The sequence below is a fragment of the Canis lupus genome, chromosome X (genome assembly GCF_011100685.1).
Source record: "Canis lupus familiaris isolate Mischka breed German Shepherd chromosome X, alternate assembly UU_Cfam_GSD_1.0, whole genome shotgun sequence".
NCBI lineage: Eukaryota > Metazoa > Chordata > Mammalia > Carnivora > Canidae > Canis > Canis lupus.
In genome coordinates, this window is record NC_049260.1 from 85575148 (window position 1) to 85583731 (window position 8584).

General features: G+C 40.1%; 1 protein-coding gene across 1 annotated transcript in view; it reads right to left on the reverse strand.

The window, feature by feature from the left end:
- Window positions 1-8584, reverse strand: part of TRPC5 (transient receptor potential cation channel subfamily C member 5) — a 182543-nt gene that overhangs the window by 77017 nt on the left and 96942 nt on the right. The gene's annotated exons all lie outside the window — the stretch shown is intronic.

The window sequence follows — 8584 nt, forward strand, 5'->3', positions numbered from 1 at the left end:
AAAGCCAATTCAGAAGCACTATTATACAGCTACTGGTGGCTCTAGAAAAAAGCATAAAGGACTCAAGAGACTTCATGACTGCAGAATTTAGAGCTAATCAGGCAGAAATTAAAAATCAATTGAATGAGATGCAATCCAAACTAGAAGTCCTAACGACGAGGGTTAACGAGGTGGAAGAACGAGTGAGTGACCTAGAAGACAAGTTGATAGCAAAGAGGGAAACTGAGGAAAAAAGAGACAAACAATTAAAAGACCATGAAGATAGATTAAGGGAAATAAACGACAGCCTGAGGAAGAAAAACCTACGTTTAATTGGGGTTCCCGAGGGCGCCGAAAGGGACAGAGGGCCAGAATATGTATTTGAACAAATTCTAGCTGAAAACTTTCCTAATCTGGGAAGGGAAACAGGCATTCAGATCCAGGAAATAGAGAGATCCCCCCCTAAAATCAATAAAAACCGTTCAACACCTCGACATTTAATTGTGAAGCTTGCAAATTCCAAAGATAAGGAGAAGATCCTTAAAGCAGCAAGAGACAAGAAATCCCTGACTTTTATGGGGAGGAGTATTAGGGTAACAGCAGACCTCTCCACAGAGACCTGGCAGGCCAGAAAGGGCTGGCAGGATATATTCAGGGTCCTAAATGAGAAGAACATGCAACCAAGAATCCTTTATCCAGCAAGGCTCTCATTCAAAATGGAAGGAGAGATAAAGAGCTTCCAAGACAGGCAGCAACTAAAAGAATATGTGACCTCCAAACCAGCTCTGCAAGAAATTTTAAGGGGGACTCTTAAAATTCCCCTTTAAGAAGAAGTTCAGTGGAACAGTCCACAAAAACAAAGACTGAATAGATATCATGATGACACTAAACTCATATCTCTCAATAGTAACTCTGAATGTGAACGGGCTTAATGACCCCATCAAAAGGCGCAGGGTTTCAGACTGGATAAAAAAGCAGGACCCATCTATTTGCTGTCTACAAGAGACTCATTTTAGACAGAAGGACACCTACAGCCTGAAAATAAAAGGTTGGAGAACCATTTACCATTCGAATGGTCCTCAAAAGAAAGCAGGGGTAGCCATCCTTATATCAGATAAACTAAAATTTACCCCAAAGACTGTAGTGAGAGATGAAGAGGGACACTATATCATACTTAAAGGATCTATTCAACAAGAGGACTTAACAATCCTCAATATATATGCTCCGAATGTGGGAGCTGCCAAATATATCAATCAATTATTAACCAAAGTGAAGAAATACTTAGATAATAATACACTTATACTTGGTGACTTCAATCTAGCTCTTTCTATACTCGATAGGTCTTCTAAGCAAAACATCTCCAAAGAAACGAGAGCTTTAAATGATACACTGGACCAGATGGATTTCACAGATATCTACAGAACTTTACATCCAAACTCAACTGAATACACATTCTTCTCAAGCGCACATGGAACTTTCTCCAGAATAGACCACATACTGGATCACAAATCGGGTCTGAACCGATACCAAAAGATTGGGATCGTCCCCTGCATATTCTCAGACCATAATGCCTTGAAATCAGAACTAAACCACAACAAGAAATTTGGAAGGACCTCAAACACATGGAGGTTAAGGACCATCTTGCTAAAAGATGAAAGGGTCAACCAGGAAATTAAGGAAGAATTAAAAAGATTCATGGAAACTAATGAGAATGAAGATACAACCGTTCAAAATCTTTGGGATGCAGCAAAAGCAGTCCTAAGGGGGAAATACATCGCAATGCAAGCATCCATTCAAAAACTGGAAAGAACTCAAATACAAAAGCTAACCTTACACATAAAGGAGCTAGAGAAAAAACAGCAAATAGATCCTACACCCAAGAGAAGAAGGGAGTTAATAAAGATTCGAGCAGAACTCAACGAAATCGAGACCAGAAGAACTGTGGAACAGATCAACAGAACCAAGAGTTGGTTCTTTGAAAGAATTAATAAGATAGATCAACCATTAGCCAGCCTTATTAAAAAGAAGAGAGAGAAGACTCAAATTAATAAAATCATGAATGAGAAAGGAGAGATCACTACCAACACCAAGGAAATACAAACGATTTTAAAAACATATTATGAACAGCTATACGCCAATAAATTAGGCAATCTAGAAGAAATGGACGCATTCCTGGAAAGCCACAAACTACCAAAACTGGAACAGGAAGAAATAGAAAACCTGAACAGGCCAATAACCAGGGAGGAAATTGAAGCAGTCATCAAAAACCTCCCAAGACACAAGAGTCCAGGGCCAGATGGCTTCCCAGGAGAATTTTATCAAACGTTTAAAGAAGAAATCATACTATTCTCCTAAAGCTGTTTGGAAAGATAGAAAGAGATGGAGTACTTCCAAATTCGTTCTATGAAGCCAGCATCACCTTAATTCCAAAGCCAGACAAAGACCCCGCCAAAAAGGAGAATTACAGACCAATATCCCTGATGAACATGGATGCAAAAATTCTCAACAAGATACTGGCCAATAGGATCCAACAGTACATTAAGAAAATTATTCACCATGACCAAGTAGGATTTATCCCTGGGACACAAGGCTGGTTCAACACCCGTAAAACAATCAATGTGATTCATCATATCAGCAAGAGAAAAACCAAGAACCATATGATCCTCTCATTGGATGCAGAGAAAGCATTTGACAAAATACAGCATCCATTCCTGATTAAAACTCTTCAGAGTGTAGGGATAGAGGGAACATTCCTCGACATCTTAAAAGCCATCTATGAAAAGCCCACAGCAAATATCATTCTCAATGGGGAAGCACTGGGAGCCTTTCCCCTAAGATCAGGAACAAGACAGGGATGTCCACTCTCACCACTGCTATTCAACATAGTACTGGAAGTCCTAGCCTCAGCAATCAGACAACAAAAAGACATTAAAGGCATTCAAATTGGCAAAGAAGAAGTCAAACTCTCTCTCTTCGCCGATGACATGATACTCTACATAGAAAACCCAAAAGTCTCCACCCCAAGATTGCTAGAACTCATACAGCAATTCGGTAGCGTGGCAGGATACAAAATCAATGTCCAGAAGTCAGTGGCATTTCTATACACTAACAATGAGACTGAAGAAAGAGAAATTAAGGAGTCAATCCCATTTACAATTGCACCCAAAAGCATAAGATACCTAGGAATAAACCTCACCAAAGATGTAAAGGATCTATACCCTAAAAACTATAGAACACTTCTGAAAGAAATTGAGGAAGACACAAAGAGATGGAAAAATATTCCATGCTCATGGATTGGCAGAATTAATATTGTGAAAATGTCAATGTTACCCAGGGCAATATACACGTTTAATGCAATCCCTATCAAAATACCATGGACTTTCTTCAGAGAGTTAGAACAAATTATTTTAAGATTTGTGTGGAATCAGAAAAGACCCCGAATAGCCAGGGGAATTTTAAAAAAGAAAACCATATCTGGGGGCATCACAGTGCCAGATTTCAGGTTGTACTACAAAGCTGTGGTCATCAAGACAGTGTGGTACTGGCACAAAAACAGACACATAGATCAGTGGAACAGAATAGAGAATCCAGAAGTGGACCCTGAACTTTATGGGCAACTAATATTCGATAAAGGAGGAAAGACTATCCATTGGAAGAAAGACAGTCTCTTCAATAAATGGTGCTGGGAAAATTGGACATCCACATGCAGAAGAATGAAACTAGACCACTCTCTTTCACCATACACAAAGATAAACTCAAAATGGATGAAAGATCTAAATGTGAGACAAGATTCCATCAAAATCCTAGAGAAGAACACAGGCAACACCCTTTTTGAACTCGGCCATAGTAACTTCTTGCAAGATACATCCACGAAGGCAAAAGAAACAAAAGCAAAAATGAACTATTGGGACTTCATCAAGATAAGAAGCTTTTGCACAGCAAAGGATACAGTCAACAAAACTCAAAGACAACCTACAGAATGGGAGAAGATATTTGCAAATGACATATCAGATAAAGGGCTAGTTTCCAAGATCTATAAAGAACTTATTAAACTCAACACCAAAGAAACAAACAATCCAATCATGAAATGGGCAAAAGACATGAACAGAAATCTCACAGAGGAAGACATAGACATGGCCAACATGCATATGAGAAAATGCTCTGCATCACTTGCCATCAGGGAAATACAAATCAAAACTACAATGAGATACCACCTCACACCAGTGAGAAGGGGGAAAATTAACAAGGCAGGAAACAACAAATGTTGGAGAGGATGCGGAGAAAAGGGAACCCTCTTACACTGTTGGTGGGAATGTGAACTGGTGCAGCCACTCTGGAAAACTGTGTGGAGGTTCCTCAAACAGTTAAAAATATACCTGCCCTACGACCCAGCAATTGCACTGTTGGGGATTTACCCCAAAGATACAAATGCAATGAAACGCCGGGACACCTGCACCCCGATGTTTCTAGCAGCAATGGCCACTATAGCCAAACTGTGGAAGGAGCCTCGGTGTCCAACGAAAGATGAATGGATAAAGAAGATGTGGTTTATGTATACAATGGAATATTACTCAGCTATTAGAAATGACAAATACCCACCATTTGCTTCAACGTGGATGGAACTGGAGGGTATTATGCTGAGTGAAGTAAGTCAGTTGGAGAAGGACAAACATTATATGTTCTCATTCATTTGGGGAATATAAATAATAGTGAAAGGGAAAATAAGGGAAGGGAGAAGAAATGTGTGGGAAATATCAGAAAGGGAGACAGAACGTAAAGACTGCTAACTCTGGGAAACGAACTAGGGGTGGTAGAAGGGGAGGAGGGCGGGGGGTGGGAGTGAATGGGTGACGGGCACTGGGTGTTATTCTGTATGTTAGTAAATTGAACACCAATAAAAAAAATAAATAAATAAAGTATAAAAAAAAAAAAAAAAAAAAAAAAAAAAAAAAAAAACATATTATGAACAGCTATACGCCAATAAATTAGGCAATCTAGAAGAAATGGACACATTCCTGGAAAGCCACAAACTACCAAAACTGAAACAGGAAGAAATAGAAAACCTGAACAGGCCAATAACCAGGGAGGAAATGGAAGCAGTAATCAAAAACCTCCCAAGACACAAGAGTCCAGGGCCAGATGGCTTCCCAGGGGAATTCTATCAAACGTTTAAAGAAGAAACCATACCTATTCTACTAAAGTTGTTTGGAAAGATAGAAAGAGATGGAGTCCTTCCAAATTTGTTCTATGAGGCCAGCATCACCTTAATTCCAAAACCAGACAAAGACCCCACCAAAAAGGAGAATTACAGACCAATAACGAAAAGCCCACAGCAAATATCATTCTCAATGGGGAAGCACTGGGAGCCTTTCCCCTAAGATCAGGAACAAGACAGGGATGTCCACTCTCACCACTGCTATTCAACATAGTACTGGAAGTCCTAGCCTCAGCAATCAGACAACAAAAAGACATTAAAGGCTTTCAAATTGGCAAAGAAGAAGTCAAACTCTCCCTCTTTGCCGATGACATGATACTCTACATAGAAAACCCAAAAGCCTTCACCCCAAGATTGCTAGAACTCATACAGCAATTTGGTAGTGTGGCAGGATACAAAATCAATGCCCAGAAATCAGTGGCATTTCTATACACTAAGAAGGAGACTGAAGAAATAGAAATTAAGGAGTCAATCTCATTTACAATTGCACCCAAAAGCATAAGATACCTAGGAATAAACCTAACCAAAGAGGTAAAGGATCTATACCCTAAAAACTATAGAACTCTTCTGAAAGAAATTGAGGAAGACACAAAGAGATGGAAAAATATTCCATGCTAATGGATTGGAAGAATTATTATTGTGAAAATGTCAATGTTACCCAGGGCAATTTACACGTTTAATGCAATCCCTGTCAAAATACCATGGACTTTCTTCAGAGAGTTAAAACAAATTATTTTAAGATTTGTGTGGAATCAGAAAAGACCCCGAATAGCCAGGGGAATTTTAAAAAAGAAAACCATATCTGGGGGCATCACAGTGCCAGATTTCAGGTTGTACTACAAAGCTGTGGTCATCAAGACAGTGTGGTACTGGCACAAAAACAGACACATAGATCAATGGAACAGAAGAGAGAACCCAGAAGTGGACCCTCAACTTTATGGTCAACTAATATTCGATAAAGGAGGAAAGACTATCCATTGGAAGAAAGACAGTCTTTTCAATAAATGGTGCTGGGAAAATTGGACATCCACATGCAGAAGAATGAAACTAGACCACTCTCTTGCACCATACACAAAGATAAACTCAAAATGGATGAAAGATCTAATTGTGAGACAAGATTCCATCAAAATCCTAGAGGAGAACACAGGCAACACCCTTTTTGAACTCGGCCACAGTAACTTCTTGCAAGATACATCCACGAAGGCAAAAGAAACAAAAGCAAAAATGAACTATTGGGACTTCATCAAGATAAGAAGCTTTTGCACAGCAAAGGATACAGTCAACAAAACTCAAAGACAACCTACAGAATGGGAGAAGATATTTGCAAATGACATATCAGATAAAGGGCTAGTTTCCAAGATCTATAAAGAACTTTTTAAACTCAACACCAAAGAAACAAACAATCCAATCATGAAATGGGCAGAAGACTTGAAGATAAATCTCACAGAGGAAGACATAGACATGGCCAACAAGCACATGAGAAAATGCTCTGCATCACTTGCCATCAGGGAAATACAACTCAAAACCACAATGAGATACCACCTCACACCAGTGAGAATGGGGAAAATTAACAAGGCAGGAAACCACAAATGTTGGAGAGGATGCAGAGAAAAGGGAACCCTCTTACACTGTTGGTGGGAATGTGAACTGGTGCAGCCACTCTGGAAAACTGTGTGGAGGTTCCTCAAAGAGTTAAAAATAGACCTGCCCTACGACCCAGCAATTGCACTGTTGGGGATTTACCCCAAAGATACAGATGCAATGAAACGCCGGGACACCTACACCCCGATGTTTCTCTCAGCAATGTCCACAATAGCCAACCTGTGGAAGGAGCCTCAGTGTCCATCGAAAGATGAATGGATAAAGAAGATGTGGTTTATGTATACAATGGAATATTAGCCATTAGAAATGACAAATACCCACCTTTTGCTTCAACATGGATGGAACTGGAGGGTATTATGCTGAGTGAAATAAGTCAATTGGAGAAGGACAAACATTATATGGTCTCATTCATTTGGGGAATATAAAAAATAGTGAAAGCGAATAAAGGGGAAAGGAGAAAAAATGAGTGGGAAATATCAGAAAGGGAGACAGAACATGAAAGACTCCTAACTCTGGGAAATGAACTAGGGGTGGTGGAAGGGGAGGGGGGGGTGGGAGTGACTGGGTGACGAGCACTGGGGTGGGCACTTGACGGGAGGGATGAGCACTGGGTGTTATTCTGTATGTTGGCAAATTGAACACCAATAAAAAGAAATTTATTATTAAAAAAATAAGGTTTTATTGGGATCCGGCCATACGCATTCGTTTATATATTATCTATAGCTGTTTCTGTGCTACTGTGGCAGAGTTGAGAAAGTACAACAGAGACTATATGGCCCATGATGCCTGAAATAACTGCTGTCTGGCCCTTTACAGAAATCTTGCTGACCCCCAGCTCTCCCCACTAGAGTACACAGTCTCTGTATGGAGACTTTGGAGTTAGACAGAGGCTGAAGTCAAACTTCAGTTTTGCCATTTATTAATAGCGGGTCCTTGGACAAATATTTCTAAGTCTGTGTGCCTTAGTTTCCTTATTTGTAAAAATGGAAATAATATTACCTATCCTTTAGGATTGTTATGAGGATCGTTGTGAGGTGCTATGCATGGAAGGTTCTCAGCAGTGTCTGCATGCTTGGCACATGGTGAACTCTTAAAAATGGGAGTTACAGGGCACCTGGGTGGCTCAGTCAGTTTAGCGTCTGCCTTCGGCTCAGGTCATGATCTCAGGGTCCTGGGATTGAGACCCTCATTAGGCTCCCCACTCAGCGTGGAGTTTGCTTGTCTCTCTCTGCCACTTCCCCTGCTCATGCTCACTTTCTCTCTCTCAAATAAATAAATAAAATCTCAAAAAAAAAAGGTAAATTATTTGGAGTAGTAATAACAGCAGTTAGCCAGAACATAGCTCTGTGCCTGGCACTTAGTGAGTGCCACTTCAATACCAAATCTCTGCACTTGTTTTGTTCCTATTCTTGCTGACTTTTCTAGGACCTTGCATTGCTGAATAAAATACTGAAGTTTGGGGCTGGAGGTAGAGATGTGGGGATCAGTAAGGCAAGGCAGTGAACACAGTGGTTTTGGCCTTAGAAGGTAGTTGACAGCTGAGGATTTATTCTGGAACAAGCGGTTTAATGCTTTAAGCTCGAACCATATTATGTGACCAAAATGAAGGGTGTGTGTGTATGTGTGTTTGCATGTGTGTGAAAGAGAGAGTGCACCCCCAATCCTATGGTTTTTTTCCTTGCATCCTCAAAATCCCTCTTCCTGTGTTACACTTGAATGAACTATGATTCCATTCTTTGAAAATTTTGCAATTTTCTTCAAGATTCCGGCAGTGCTCACCTCCCCATT